This window comes from Ambystoma mexicanum, chromosome 6q, assembly GCF_040938575.1.
Source record: "Ambystoma mexicanum isolate Mex_15411 chromosome 6q, UKY_AmexF1_1, whole genome shotgun sequence".
Lineage (NCBI taxonomy): Eukaryota > Metazoa > Chordata > Amphibia > Caudata > Ambystomatidae > Ambystoma > Ambystoma mexicanum.
Genome location: NC_090937.1, coordinates 742,421,507 through 742,438,396, shown reverse-complemented (window position 1 = coordinate 742,438,396; position 16,890 = coordinate 742,421,507). Strand labels below are relative to the sequence as shown.

Here is a 16,890-nt window from a genome sequence, read left to right as displayed (position 1 = left end):
CTGTCTAGGGGGTTGAAAGTGTCTCATGTGTTGGAATGTTCGGGAGCGTGGAGTGGGAGATTTGTGGAATGTTTGGGAGCCTGGGGTGGGAGAGCCTGCTTAATGTGCATTTTGGAGTTGAAGTAGTCCATGAGAGAGTTAAATACTGCAGTGGATGGGGTTGTGAAAGGTGTGGATGGTGATTTGGAGAGGGATTTGACAATGTTGAATAGTTTGTTAACGATTGGTGGCGGATTGGAGTTCTTGAAGGTAATGGGTAACTTTGGCATGGAGTATTGCTGTTTTGTATTTGTTATAGCAGTGAGTGTTCTGGTGGTGAGGTATGGGTTCTTTCTAGGCCTCTGGCTTCCTGTCCTGCTTGATTGAGAGGAGAGAGCTGCTGAACCACGGCAAATGGTGGAGGCTGTGGGGTTCTAGTTATTTGAAGGGTTCAATTTGGTCGCGTGTTCGTGTGGTGGCATAATAGTTGAGGAGAGTGGAGGGAGCAGAGGGTTGGTATATGTTGTATAAGTAGTGCTAAGGCAGTGTCTGTAATGTGTTTGGTTTGCCTGGCTTGGTGCTGGGGGTTTGAGGGTGTTGTGTGGCATGTGTGGGGGATCTTGTATGGTGTAGTGAGCGTGAAGGGAATAACAACGTGGTGGAACCATGGCACCCAGATTACATTTTCCACAGAGACATGATTTATTCTTGATATCAAAAGGACCAGGACATTACCCGCTGCGTATGGGGGTAGGAAATGAGTTGCGTGAGGACCTAAGGAGTGAGTGGAGAGAGGATACTCTTTACTATGTGGTTGCTAATCTAATTTCTCGTTGGTTTATTATCTGTATGAAGCGGTTAACTACTAGGTTGGGTTATATTCATCTGAACACCATCACCTGCTTAGTTTTATCTACAGTGACTTCTGTTACCAGAGTGTTCTGGATTGAACATTATGTGTGCTTTTTGCCATATCCTGGGATCCCAGGGGATGCAGATACAAATGTACAAATGATCCCTAGTACCATTTGCACTTGTGCAAGTGCTCCAAAGTATGGTACAGCTGTGACGAATCAACAGAGTTCGTTCCTTGTCCCCAAGGGGGAGCCCCCCCACATGAGGCTATGGAGGTGAGCCCACTCTCCAACACCCTCCCTAAGGGTCAAGGGAAGTGGGTCCTCACCTGGAGAGAGCCCCAGCACCCCTGGTGCGGACAAGGGCACCCGTTCCTCTGAGTAATTCACAAATTCTTGTATAGCATAGTTGGGAATATTTTTTCAGGATTACCTCCACTTTTTTCAGAGGGCACCTTGATGCCTGGTGATGCCACATTCAATTGGTATGTTAATAAGTGCCCCCACTTTTCTTTGTTAGGACTTGACCTCCTGGGAACATCAGAAAACTTGAAGGACATTCAATATAGACACTGGAAAGAAGATGCTACCATTTGTTATTGTCAGCCAGAAAATGCAGATGTCTCCAAGTAGGAATTCACATTTAACTGGGATGAACAAGCTGAACTGGAGAGAGATGCCACAGCAAGCAGAGGCTGAGAGGCACTACGTCGGCCAAGGAAGCCCCAGTCCAACGCAACAACCAACCAGGGAGTAAACAATGCAGACAGCAAAGACTGCAAGTTTGAAAAATGCAGGGAAACAGAAGGGCATGGCATGCAGAGCATCCCACAAGAACGAAGACAAGAGACGGCAATAGTGGTGGTGTGACCATGCAGCTACCGTGGTGGACTGGCAGTCCTTCAAACTACACAGAGGTTGAGGGGTGAAGGAGAGTGCAGAGTCGAAGATGACCCCGAGGTTTTTATCCTTGCAGGTGGGAGTGGGAGGAGGGCCAAGAGAGGCCGGCCAGAGAGCTGCTGGGAAGGAGTGGAGTTTGGAATGCCGGAGAGAAGCAAGAGGCAGAGAAAACGAAAAAAGCAGCTAATCCTGTGCATACGAAGGCCCCAGTGACGTTATCCCAGACAAGCAGGCAAAGGGGAAAATGGGAGACCCAGGATGCCCAAGGGGAATCATTATGTGACTATTCATACTCGTCCCAGTGATAGACACGAGAGTAAGAAAACAGAATGATGGTGACAAGAGAAGCCAGAGTGCAATAAACCTTGAAAGGAGCACTGAATACATTAAGAGTAATCGTTATGGGACTGTTCATTCACGTCCCAGTGATATATAAGAGATAGTAAGAAAATGGAATGACAAGAGAAGCCTTAACGTGCGCCATCGGAGTGGAGTGGACACAGGACCCAGTCTAAGATCTAGGTGAGAAAACAAAATCGGCCCTCTTCACTGTGGCGACTATAGAGACTAGAATTGGCCAGGCAGTTCTGTTGGAATGGCCGGACCTGCAACTATGGAGGAACTCCCCAACCCCCCTTTTTTCTAAAATCCGCACTTCTGTCCAACCTGCCTAATCTGCAAGCCCCCCCGTACCCAAAACCGACTGCATTTTTAAAACTGGACAAAGAAATGGGGGGTGGGGAGGGAGATGCCAACAAAGCCCCATTGAAGGCTCAGCAGAGTGGAGCAGACTTTGCATGTTCCGTGGATGCTTGTGTAGGCAGGGTAGTGGCTGTCGCCCTAGCGCCCAGTGTCCTTACACAAGTCAGGGCAGGGGAGAGGGGAGGAGTGAAGGGGGGGTCCATTCCATGTATACCTAAGCACCCGTACTCACCAATTCCTTGAGGATCCGCATGGGTCTTCTCAAACCCAAGCATCAAATGATGATCATGTGCCCAATGTTGATGCCAAGGCCAATGCTAACCCCCGGAGGTGGCTTCGATCGCACTGCCACTGCAATTCTTGAGACCCTAGGCAATGGATGCTTGAGGATTGCGAACCTCATTGGGGGCTGCAAACCACTGCCCCCTCCATTTAAAATGGTGGCGGTACCCCAACCGCCCCCAAGATGTCTGCAGGGCCTGCCCCTGGTATTTTCTGTGTGACCCCAGAGCTCCAACGAACGGTTGCTGAGGTTGCTCCCTCCCTACCTCCCTCTACGCATTTTATAAAGTGGATTTAATGGACCCGGGCCCTGGAAAACCTGGTGAGGGAAAGCACCCCCCTTGCAGCACTTGGAGTGAGTTTATGTCAATGGTACCCTCTGGGGCTAGCTCTTTTTTACGCCTAACTCCACTTAGGGCTGCTAAGCCCCCTATTCAAGGGAATCGGTCTCCGTTGGCCTCATCACCCAAGGATCCTTCCATTACTTCAAGCTGTTGCTGTGACCGTGTGCTTACCGAATTGGCCAACATTAAAGAACTATTAGAGGCTCGGTTCAAGGGTGTGACAGAGGCTAGGGGGAAGGAGGGGCTCCTAGACTTGGAGTCAACTTAGTTGGGGCTAGGCAGGGAGGTCCGGCCCAAACTGCTGGCATGGAGGTACATCCCTGACTCCCCTCTTCTGGGGGGACAAACCTAGGCCCTGACAAAGAGGTTTACCGCACACAGTCCTGTCCTTCCCCTGTCTCTGTGGTCAGGTCTACTCCGTCTATTCCACCCCTGAGGAGTGAACCAGGGGTGACACTCACCCCCCCCCCCCCAACTGCTACCCTCACGCAGGGCTCCCTTAGCATTGGGGGCCAACGTTCCAAACTCATGGCCCCCCCCATTGGGAGAGTACAGGATAATTTGCGCCTGGTGGGGAGGGGGAAAAATGCCTCTTCCTTTGACCAAGGGGGGTTTTTGTCTGGGGACCACGCATGTGAAGTTTGTAGTAGCTCCACTGTGCTTCTCTATGATGTCCCAAAATTACCAATTGCCACTAGAGAACCAAGGGATGCCCTCCGAAACAAATGCCTTCATTGGTTGTGGGCTGTGGCGGAATGTGGGTTTGTGTCCAGGGGCTCTACATTGAAGTGCATTAGAATGTCCAAACCTAGAGCCAATACGGACATTGTCAAAGTGGTCTTCGGGGATGTCGATATGGTAAGGGTTGTCATGGAAAGATGCAAGGGCCTTGTGTGGCCAAGGAAAACTGGTATTACAGTTGGTTCTTTTTATGTCCCTAGCCCTATATACCACAAAAGAGACTACCCTGGTAATAGTCCCCTAACAGGGGCAAACCTGACTGCCCTGGGCCCCGAGGTGTTACGCGGGGTTCCAGAAGTAGGGGCAGGGCGGCTTTTTGTTTACTGGCTGATAGTTCCATTCCGGGGCACTCAAGAAGGGAGTGGACCTCTTGCTTATGATTTTGTTGTTTCTTTTACTAAAATGTTTACTGTAATTATGTACTAGAATTGTTTTTCTTAGGATGTGATTTGATGGCCTTTCTGGCCGAATAAAGTTCTTTGATTGATTGAAGCCTTAATGTAATAAACCTGGAAAGAGACACCACCACATATCCTGGGAGGGGGGCCCCCCTCGGACAAAAAAAAAACAAAGAAAATTATATTTCTTTTTTTAAAATGACAAAAAAAAGAAATAGTTTCTTTTTCAAGTCATTCTGCCTTCGTAAAATAAATTATTTCCGTCACGGTTCGGTCCATTAACAGAAATAATGTCTTTATGAAGTCAAAGTGACTTAAAAAATAAACCATTTCTTTTTTAAGTTATAGGGCTGCCCTCCACCCCAGACATGGAGGCATCTAGATCCTCTGCAGATGACGGGAACAATCGTTCCTGGCTGCTTCAGTGAGCTGAAGGCCTGGTTCCCTGGACCAACAGATTAAATGTAAGAACATTTATTTTCGTTAAATGTGTGTGGGTGCATGTAAGTGTGTGCATGTATATAATGTGTGTTAATGAGCAAGTGCATGATGTATGGGTGGCTGCCTGAGTGTGCCTCTATGGTGAAAGGGTACACTTTTAAATGTATGGGTGGCTGGGTGTGCTTGTGTGTTTGTTTATGTTCATAGTCGCAACGAAACCTACATTTCGGGGGGGGCTAACGCTTCAAATGTTGGGAGTGCCGCTAATGCCCCAGGTGATGGGGGAGGGGCAAACTTATTTGTGTGGGTGCATCAAACTTCTTTACGCATTCTAACGAGAATATTCGAGTGCAACTTCAATGTTACAAGCAGTTAACCCTCTCCTTTAAGTATGAAAGCACCCATTTATGGACTGCTGTGAGAATGAGCGGTCTCCTGTTCCCCGACTACCCTTCCAATCACTCCCCTGGCCTGCAAGTACTAAACCCTCATGAATTCAATTGTCTCAACAATTATGCATTTGAATACAGGTACTAGCAGTGAAATGCTTTACATTAGTAATTGCTGGGCCTTTGTTAACGGCGAAACTCAGGTGCAGTTTAATATCTGTGTCCTGTTCTATTCCGGCAACTGCTCTGTAGGTCAGCCTGGTCGTCTCAACCTAGCCCAACATTTTTTTGACGAGGGTCGGGGGGGGGGGCTGAAGCCCAGTCAGCTCAATGGTGTGTGCCACTGCTTGTGTTTAATGCCTTGATCACTTATTGGTAATCTTCATTACTCCTAGTCTTATTCTTCCTTTTCCCAGTGCTTGTGTACTGGGATGAGGTAGCCAACATGGAGGTAATGCCTGCTTTAGTCACCTGCAATCTTCATTACTCCTAGTCTCACTCTTCCTCATCCCAGTAAGTACCTACCTATGAGGCAAGGTGCTAATACGTAAGCACTATGACAAGGAAGAGGGACGTGGAGGTACTTCTGGGCCAAGGAGCTGATTTTGGGGGTTGGGAGAGGGGATGTGTGGGCGGGGTGGGGTGTGGTCGGGATTGTGCGATAACTCTGCATCTCTGATAAGGCAGTCCTGCTAAGGGTAATTACCTGGCTACACTGACATTTGGGTGCTGCCAGTCTAGCCATTTCTTACTGTGGCATTGTATATTTTCCAGGCATCTGTGATAAAACAACCATGATAAGTGCTATTGCTTCGACTGGCATTTTGATGCAACCAGTCTAGGTAGGTCTAAATGTAGCCTGGCATGCTTTACTGGAATATGGCTGTGTCTAGATTGGTCTACATTTTGCAGCCAATTGGGTATGCTTTCATTGTGGCATGGCATTTTAAATAGCAAAACACATTAAAGCATTAATGTTCCTGTGCACTGTTAGTGACTTGAATGTATTGGATTTTTGGATTGTTACCCTACAAAACAATTACAAACGCTGTGGCTTTTTAGCTAATTTTACTCACAAAGTTGTGCTGTATAATGCATTAAAACACACAATTCTATATTTTCCTCCTGGTGCAGTGTGCAGCGTACCCCTGCAGCAGCACATTTGTGCTTATTGCGCAAGTGTGGTAATCTAGGCTGGCCCAGGGTGTGGCGCTACCCGTGATTTGCTGCCAAGCTAGGGGCCTCAGCATGGCTCACAGGGAGGGCCCAACTAGCGTGCTACGCCACTGGACACTGCAATTAAGAAAAAAAACACCACAGGAGAAAAGCAGAGTGTTTAATGAGAGAAATACAAATGCGATAGGAACTTTAAGGTACAGCGAGAGTAAGAGCCACGCCTGATAAAAAAGGCAAACAAACATCTGTCAAAAGACAGAGAAGCTAAAGAGAAAGAATATTGTAATCTACGGAAAAGAGAAGAGGATATAAAAAGAGATTTACAGAGACTGCGTATCATTACCCTTGGAAAGGGGGAAAGCATCCCTATATGAGCAAATTAGTTGTTCAAGATACCAACACCTGATAAGGGAAAGGAGTGCAATAAAGCCTAGAAGGAACTATATGAACTGATTAAAGGCGTCGCAAGAGACTACTTGAAAATATCATATTAACGAGAACCGAGAAGAAGAAGCCTGCAAGAAGCCAGCTCATAGAGAAGGGAGGCATCTACTACCTTAATTTGTCAGGCTAGTGGTAGGGTCAGTTTGACTTAGTTTGGACTGTGGACACTTTTCTTTTGGACATTCACAAGATGACTGATGAGCCAATCGGCAGGGAACACCCCACAGAAATAGGGAAGAGCTAGGCGATATATATATTTATTCTTTAATAAATACAGCATTGAAATGTCCTCAACGAGTCAGTGTCCTCCTTCTGATGTGCCACAGACCACTGCCTTGTTATATTGCATTGCATGTAATCACATTCACTGTTGGTATGAGGACAAGCTGAAGCATTTATAGTTGGTCTGTAATTGGGAAGAATTGAAGCAATCCCCTATGAGAGTCTGTGTTCTCCCAAACAAGATGTACTGAGTGTGAAAGTTCCTTGAAGTGCACTGGGCATATAGTGCAGAGGTAGACATCTTCAGCTCCATGAAACTTTAATGGTCATGGAATGCAATTCCAAGGACGATTTTGGAATAATGATAGTATATTTGCAATGGACAATTGCCCACATTGGTGCAAAACAGTCAATGCTCCAAGAGGAGAAACCAGAAATGTACTTTAAAATAGACCTAATTCACCACCTCTCCACCCCATCTGTGGCATCATCCTTTACACACAATTGAAAATGTTCTGTATTCTTACAAACTCTCATTCACCTTGTTTCACTTAACTACATCAATCATGTACAAGGTTTGACGCTTTAATTTTCCCTTTGTCCTATTGTGATTGTTCTCCTTGATCATTCTAAAGGTTCATGAATCATTCATTCTGCATGCAGGTCACTTGTACATGGCACAGTGGTCACCACGACCCTATTTAAATGACCCCCATGAACACTGGTTTTACTTCAGCTTCGTTAAGCACATTGGTAACTTATGTTGTAACTAAGCTACTTGCTTAACTAAGCTATGTAACTAAGTTATATAGTGAGCTATATAGTAACTTAATTTCATTAAATAATTTAGACACGATGCTTGCGGACCAACAAGAGAAAATTGCCTTAGTTGTTGATCGGTTCAAGTGAGGTTTTCCAACAATATGATGATATGACTGATCTCGGTTTCTGCTGGTAGCTAGACAACCAGCTTCTAAAATAATGTCATCAGCGAGCACAGAACTGCGCGTCCATTTGCTGTACGCTTTCTTTCCTATCCCTTGATGCATAACAGTCCTGAAAAAAAATAAAAATTAAAAACAATTAAAAAAAATCAAGCTGTGATCAACTCCTTCTGGATCACATAGGAGCCCTGCCTTTCCACAACTCAATGGGGGCTTTGACAAGCTCATGAAGGTGTGGTTCTGAGGGGGGAGATTTAATCAAAACGTGTATGCCCATTCTTCAACTGTGGATCACACTTTCACAGGACCAGTGGAATGATGTTCCCACATTGAAATGAATCAACACATTATTCTCACACTGTTTTGGGGAGTTATGTGGCATATGAGGTAATTTAAGAACATTAAGTCTTGAAATATTTGTATGCACCCAAAATGGGGTCTCAGTTGATGGAACATGACCTTCCTCAAAGTGATAATGTGGCCTGGCAGGTCTCCCAAAGCAAGGAAAATGTACCTTGCACAGCACGAACAGTGGCATTTTTAGACTTTTGTCAGTGGGGAAAGGCTTAGAAGGGGGATCTCAACTTTGATGAAACACACGGAGAGCAGAGCTTCACATTGGCTTTTACAGTAACCAGGGTTATGAGCCAAAGGTTTCTAAGCGTGGACCCGGGGAGCGAACCTTTGTTGCTGCGTGTCGTCTTGCTTCCAAGGCGAGCACATTGTCCCTGAGCTATCCTCCCGAAACCATAGAGTACAGGGTGCTTATTGTCTAGATCATTTTCCAAATTTACAATGGAAAACAGATGGATATATACAAAATACCTTAATACCAATCACATTAAAACAATCACATGCAAAGTTGCTCAATACCACCTGATTTCTAATGCTAATTTTGGGTACAGATTCTCAACAAGGTGATGGTAATTACATTTGAAAAACAGAGACGTCTTTGAAATGTACAGAAGAGTTTCGATGGAGATCTGAACCTAAAGACACTAAATGCTTGGTTTTACTAGACCTAGATATTATGCTCTAGGGTGTGAAAGGTACTATTCTTGCCTTGTGTGTTAGATGCCCAGAATTTATTTATTTATATAGGAAATTGGATGACCGCTATTTGGCTACTTTAGATAATGTAATAAAGGAAAGAACGGTCTATTGTGATGTTCTACAGGATTGTTCCCCTATAACACTAACATATGGCATCCATCACAAAGATACAGCAGGCTCCAGTACGCTTCTTTCACCTGTTTATTAGTAGTTTCATGACACAACAGTATAGTCACCACATGTCCTCATTGTTGATGTTCCATCATCTCAGTAATAAACAGATCACATCCCCCCTCTGATCAAAATGCACCCACATCAATCAACAATTACATTTCTCTGACCGTGGCTATTCTATTTAAACCCCACCATCATCCCTGAATACGCATCCCTCATTGATCACAACACTATTCCGGTGTTGAGCCACGTAAAACCCTCTGGGTCTACCTAGATGCTGACCTCTACGGCTTACACCACCAAACTCACCTCAGAAGAATATTCCTGTCACCAGTCTACTGCCCTAAACTCACCAGGGCCGCTGTCGGTAGCAAACTGGTCTACTGCACTTCTCTACTCGCAGGTACCTCAGTCAAGAACGTATCAAAACGAAAACTGCTCCAAAACAATGCTCTCAGAGCTGCTTGGAGCATAAAATGCACTGACTGCATCACACAAGCCAGAAATGATGCACACTGGTTCCCCATCAAAGCTTCCATCGAATTAAAGATCCTCACAATTGCCCACCACTGTATTCACAAGGTCGCCTCACCTCCCTCATTGTGCACCTCCTCAGAAAGGCCAGTGCAAACCTGCTATGTGCATCCTCCTCCCGCTCCCCATTTACCCCCATGTACAACAGAAAACGAGCGGCAGGATCCAGATGTGTGGTCACTGCCCCCACACTCAAACTCACTCCCAACATTCAACCAAGACTAACCGTCTTATCTGACCGTGAGAAAACTCCTATGAACGTGTCTCTTTAACAAATATGATTGATCTTTTTACTCATTAATCTGCTTAACACTTCTTTAAGATGTCTACTTGCTGCCCTATCTTGAACATTTTTGTATTATACTTTGGTACCACTGCTGTGATACCTTTGGGTCTTGGGCTCCTTCACAAATCAAATAAATAAATCCCTCACTCATAACACTCGTCCTTGTAACTTTGGACACCTTGCCTTGACCGGTTTGCTAAACCATTATGCACTGCAAAGGGCAACTTGATTTTTACAATGTCACCCTCTCTAACAACAATGCATCCATTCCTTTCTTTTGGTTATACCCTTCCTCCATCATGTTCCTTTTCTCATCACTTCAGTCACATGAACTCCAACATCTGCCACACTTCCTTCCCCTTTAATTATACTCTCTAACCAATTGGGTCATCTCACATCCTTCGGATGCCTTCCTCTCATCAACTCAAATGGGGATCTTTCCCTACTGGTAGGCTTGCTCACCCTGTATGCATATAACATTTCTCTCAATTCTTCATCCAGGTCCAACCGCGAGAACCTACACATCTGTACCATACTTTTAATTGCCGTATTGAATCTCTCCACTAATCCATTTACTCACGGATGATAGAAGGGCATAGTCAAATGGTCAATTCCCTTTTCCCTCAGAAAATTCGACTTTTACTCACAAATGGTGTCCCATTATTGGTGATCCTCCTTGGTGCACCCTCCCTTTGAAAGATACCATACAAAAACATTATCACCACTTTTGTCGTGACCTCTCTTACAAAGAGCACTTAAGGCCACCAACAACTTTAATAGTCCATCAACACTAATGCATTCCTCTTCTGCGCTATTGCTCCATGAAACAGTCCTATTATATCCATGGGCAGTTTGGACCAAGGCTCTATTTGTATCATGAAGGGAACCAATGGTGGAACCTTAGTGATTAAAATGTTGTCACTCAATACATTGAGAACATCCCCGGACATATCTATCAACTTCTCTGTCCATTCCCGGCTACCAGTAGTTTTCCGTGACTAATTTGTTTGTGCCCATCATGGCGGAGTGACCCAAATGTGACCCACATGTGAATTAGCCACAATAGCTCCTCTGACATCCTCCTTCTGTGCAATTACTCAGTCACTATTCCAAACGGCCGCACATCTACACTCCGATCTAAGGTAGAGACCACCCCTCAACTACATACTTACACTTCTTATATTGTTGTGTCATTATTCTGAGCACTCATCCAACCCTCTTTTGTAATAGCATTCCCAGTCAGCACACATACCGCTGCAATAGGTATGGCATCATTATCTCTTTCTCAAGTGCCTATCTAATTGGTAATTTCAAACAATCTGTAACCTTATTATATTGTCTTTCTCCAGTCTACTTTGTAGTTGTATTCAATTAATCTTGATGCTATCCTGCCCAGCCTAGGTGATGTCTTTTCTGCACCGCCCCCACTCGAAGTGTTGTACTCTCCAGGCACATGCCAATACTTCATTTTCTATCGCAGAGTAGCCCCTCTCTGCCTATGATAATATCCTGGATGCAAAACTGCCTTACTTCCCATCATCTTACTGTGTTGAAACAGCACCCAATCCTTTGGTGCTGGCGTGGAATGTCCCATCCTCATCGCCAATTGCTATATGCTGCACCCATCACAAAAAAACAGCAGACTCCTGTAAGCTTCTTTATTTTTACAGTTTCATAAGCTTACAGTATAGACAATCATGGCCCTCCTATATCAACCAACTCTCATTCTTTTGTCCTTCTATAACCTCGTGCATGTCATCAATGTTGACATTCCATCATCTCGGTAATAAACACATTATGCAACTATTAAGTTTATGATGAACTATTAGAAAACACTAGAAATCTTCCACTTTTTCCTTCACTTTAGAGAATGAAGGAATCCCAGTTGCTTATTGTTTAAAACCTTCAATATGGGTCTGATCATTACCGATGGCAGAAATAACTACCAAAGACGTTGCAACAGAAAAACACTCAACAGGTTGCCTGTGACCACATTGCCCAAAAACCAAAAAGCTAAAATGATTTTTATGATCTCCAATGGGGTTAAGTCCACTTTCTCTTCTTCTCTTTAGACCCATCCTTCCTCTGTGGATCCATCACATCTGGCCATTAGTGCCAGCATAATAGCAGAATAGATGGACTGTTGCAATTCATTGCAATAAACAATTATTCACTACTTCAGGTATCATATTCCTCTATCCTCTATCACAAGAGCCGTAACTGGGACAACAAAACCGGTACATTAAACGCCAATCCTGAAAAACTATGCTAGATGTCTAAAAAGCCAGCGTTTCATAAGATGCTATATTACATACTTTAAGTACTTGCCAAAACCAGCATTAGAATCTGCTTCAGCAACAAATGGAAAATAAATTCAATTTTAAAATTACACTATACAAGGCAAATAAAATAGGTAATTGCCAAATGTACTGCATGAAAGAGCTGATCCCTAAACCTAAGAGCAGTGGTAGAATTAAAATAAAAACTTAAAAAGGTATATGCATATTTGGGCCTTAAGCGCTAGCCATTTTGTATGACATCTTATTACCACTTAGTAACATCCTTCATTAAATCTCGAAGAAAAGAATAAACCTGGATGCACTGGTAAACACAAAGGAGCACACCAATGCACTATTGTGTAATGTGGCAGATCCAACACACGTAAAAAAGAGGTACGTTTCAAATACTTTATTTAACTTAGCCAAGATGGAATTGGGCTAAACTCCTGTGTGGTAAAGCGCTGTTTCAACATCAAAGCAGCATATTGTTCTTTAAGAACAAAATAAGCAAATGCAGTTAGTATTGGGTAAACCATACAGTGGCAGGGTTCCCAATTCAATGGGGATACTAGTCTTCCCCATTCTCTAGTCTGCAACAGCCTATAGGATATAGCGCAGGGCATGCTCGTTGACACAAACAGGAAGGGGGTGGGATAAATGCCTTTAGAAATAATCTCCAGTCCCATTAGTGTTTTTTTTATACAACATTCTACATTTTCAAGAAGGCCAGAGTATCTAGTCCAGGAATCAAGGAGGAAGGCTTTAAAAGGGTTGGTGGCCATTTTGAATCTGGGGCATATGCTTTCAGTGTTTGTTTCGTTAGCAACCCACGTTTTTCCTGGACTAGATTGTTGCTTTATTTCCAGGTAAGAGGGGACAGTGCAGGAGGATATTTAAGAGCTGGGGAGTCTCCAGTCTGCCCTTATCCCAGTGAATTAGTTTGCTGTTCCCCGGGTGCTCTGAAGGGGCATATGCTTTTTAATGTGCAAGACCTGCTGCTGAATGGGGGGCAAAGGGGGCGGGTTTCCTCGCTAAGTGAGGGGCTTGGCAGGCATATGGTTCTCTTAGTGTCTAACTGGTTCGTGAGGGTTATTGTCCCTTGGGAACATGGTAAGTGGTTACATTAAAATCAATAGCGTTTCCCCACTGGAGTGGTGGGAAAAAGGTTTCTCCAATGGCATGACTGGGTCTAGGAGAAGAATTCTCAACGTCTGGGGAGTTACTAAGGCATAACTACCAGTATCAGGAATGGGGACCAGACTAACCAATGGAGTCTCCCCAGATCGTTTACCTTCCCCCTTCTCTGGTCTACACGTTCTGCCTCTGTGGAGGGTAAAGGGTTTTCTGGGATAGGGTCAGGTCCCTGCCCCATCACAATACACATATATACACACCTCTCTCCCCCTCACACTCACCTACAGGCACCTCCTTCCACCACCACACTAACCACTCTCTTGTCTGACACTAGCACTACAGCCCTCCTAGTGTGGGAGACAAACCCGTTCATCTCTCTATGCCCCAGTGTTCCTGTCCCTTCTTCTACAACCACTAGTGGCCCTGCAGAAAGAGGTTGCTGGATGCACTCTTGCAGGGCAGGCCCAGGGATTGGAAGGTTAAAGGGAATTCTGCGGCAACAAAGCAAAATGTCCTAAGCTCAGTGAAGGTTTGTGTCTAGATCCTGTATAGTTATAGCTATTAGGAATTCTAAGTATTGAAGAGGCATGCTGAGACACCTCAAACAGATTGTCAGTGTAGAAAATGACCCCTGGCAACAGTTTACACCAAACCACGCAGCTTTACACAGAAATGGGGTGACTTGAAGGGCAGGACCAGACAGCAAGTTATGGGAGGGAACATAATGACGCAACATAGTGAGCAGCAAAGGAGGGTCCGATACTGAAGGCCAAAGGGTGATACAGAGGGCTTCAAATTGACAAGTGCAATGGGGGAAGCAGGGGGTTGCATAATCTTGTGTAAAAGTTCAAGTGAGAATGTGGCTGCAGTGCCAGGTCATGGGATGAATAATCTCTGCTGCATGGACCAGTGGCTGTAGTATTCTGCTCAATATCCAGAAATCCATCAAATATGCAGGCGAGCTTCAATAAAAAGCAGACGGAACAAACATGTATGGACCACAGCAAGCAATGGTAAAGACCAGTCACATTTGAATCCTAGGTTCTTAATTCAGAAGACATTGCAGGGAACTAGCCCAAATCCCAAGGCTACACAATAACTTAAGAACTCAGGGTTTTCTCAGATTTCGGTTTGTCCAAGTGACTGCTATCCACTCTTACATGGCCACCATACATTCAAAGAATTTGTTGGCCATTGGCACCATGTCCCATACAGTCGGAGCAGAATCTGTCAACATACGAGCAAAAACGTCAGCTAAAGGAATGAATGGACTTAGTCAGTATCTGAATATATAGACTGATGAGCAACATGGACAACATGGAGCCTGGGGATCCTTACAGAAAAGTAGAAAAGAAAAGAATGGGAATTGAAGGGTGGAATGAAGACATTTTAGGTGGCCTGTTCAAAAAGAGCAGAGCCAGATAAGTATGCTGCTTCCCACACTGGTATTCACCAGCCTACATAGCAGCAGCTGATAGCCAATGGCGTCAAAGTCAGCAGACATATCCAGATGTACTAGTGGTGTAACACTGTTGCCATCTGCCTCCAATCAGAGGCTTTCTAGTACTTACAGGCGAATGGCTTGTGATGCCCTGGCTGGGCAAAAAATAGCCATTGAAAAAAGGTCGAGAAATTCTGAAGTCTTAAAGAGAAGGAGTTCGCTATCTCTTCACTCTTTAGTGATTTTGCTGGGAAGTGTAACAGAGGAAACATTCTGGCATGCCTACAAGCAAGCGGCACACTACCAGATTTAACAGAAGAGTTGACTATCATGTTATTACTGAGCAAAGGATAGATTGTTAGTCATATGCAGAGAGGCACAGCGGGGAATCAGTTTTGACTTGCAGCATCAAGAAAAGTAACGTCTGATACAGGAAAAGAGGAATCTAAATGAGGATGGCTGGCATTAGAACCAGGGCGAGATTGATTGCAGGGAGGAGTACAGATGCTACTAGCAATATATGCACAAATTTTGAGGACTTTGCACGAGAGACGGTTAACCCCTTGGTTGCACAGTGATCATGAGAAACAACAAGTTACTCTCTTACTTGGTAACTTTCTTTTGATGGGATGGTCCGACGACGTATTCCATATCTACGACAGTAATCACCACAGCTGTGCTGCTTCAGAAAATCTTTCGGCGTCTGCGTCGATGTCGATACGCTGTCCTCGAGGGCCTCCGTCGAGCTGACGTCACCGGATGTTATAAGTAGGACACACGACGCCCATAGCCTCAGTTGCAGTTTTTTCCCCAGAACGTGTGGCACCAATCTTCTGCCAGTATTACCACAGAAAGCCTCGCGGAAACATAAGCTGCAATCACATAAGAAATTCTGCAGCGGGGAAGGCAGGGAAGGAGAGACATTGAATACGTCGTCGGACCATCCCATCGAAAGAACGTTACCAGGTAAGAGAGTAACTTGTTCTTCGAGGGGATTGGGTCCTCCAACGTATTCCATATCTATGACAGACTCCCAAAGCAGTACCAACGTAAGGAGGTGGGAAAAGAATTTAGAATATACAAATTTAGAATGACCAATCAAATTGCAGAGTAAAGGATCGCCTTGCCAAAGGCCAAATCCTGCCCATGGGAAGAATCTAGGGAATAGTGACGTACAAAAGTATGGACCGAAGCCCAAGTGGCTGCTTCACAGATGTTACGAATAGGAACACCCCTCTGCAGAGCAGTAGAGGCAGCCATACCCCTAGTCGAATTGGCCCGTAAGCCTACTGGAGGGTCCTTACCCGCCAGGCGGTAACAGTCAGAAATTGCAAAGATAATCAATCTAGACAAAGTCTGCTTAGTCACAGCTTGTCCCAAACGCTTTCCAGCGTAACCAATAAAGAGCTGATCGTCCACTCTGACCCGGGACATACGTGAAATGTAGAAACTTAAAGCTCTCCTAGGATCCAGCCCATGGAGCTTCTCCTCTTCCTTACCAGGATGCAGAGCAGGATAAAATGCCGGAAGAATAACCTTCTGGCTTAAATGAAATTCCGACACCACCTTCGGAAGAAAGGAAGGACGAACTCGAAGGACAACCCTGTCCTTATGAAACATAGTGAAGGGTGGCTTAACTGAAAGTGCCTGTAACTCACTCACTCTGCGAGCGGAAGTGACCGCAACTAAAAATACAGTTTTCAGGGTCAACAGTCTCAAAGGACAAGAATGTAAAGGCTCAAATGGAGCACGCATCAGAAACTTCAGAACAAGGTTCAAATCCCAACCAGGCACCTGGAAAGGTGACGGAGGGAACACATTAGTGAGCCCTTTTAGAAACTGAGAAATTAAAGGAATTTTAAATAAGAACACTCCACTGACGAGCGCTTAAATATAGACAGTGCCGCCAGGTAACCTTTAATGGTACCCACTTGCGAGCACCGGTGGGCTAAAGAAAGCAAAAAAGACAGAACCACAGGAATTTCACATGAAAAAGCATCCACATTCTTAACCCTGCACCAGTCGCAGAACTTTCTCCAACGGCAACGGTACAGGGACTTTGTTGCCGGTCGTCTGGCCGAAAGCAACATCTCCATCACGTCTTCAGGGAGGTCCCAATCCTTATACCTCAACCTTTCAGAAGCCAAGCGTGAAGGTTGAGGGATCTGACCTC

At 44.9% G+C, this 16,890-nt stretch overlaps 1 protein-coding gene across 5 annotated transcripts in view; it reads right to left on the bottom strand.

The window, feature by feature from the left end:
* The window catches only part of DCLK2 (doublecortin like kinase 2), a 780,084-nt gene that overhangs the window by 263,125 nt on the left and 500,069 nt on the right, over positions 1-16,890 (bottom strand). The window lies entirely within an intron of this gene.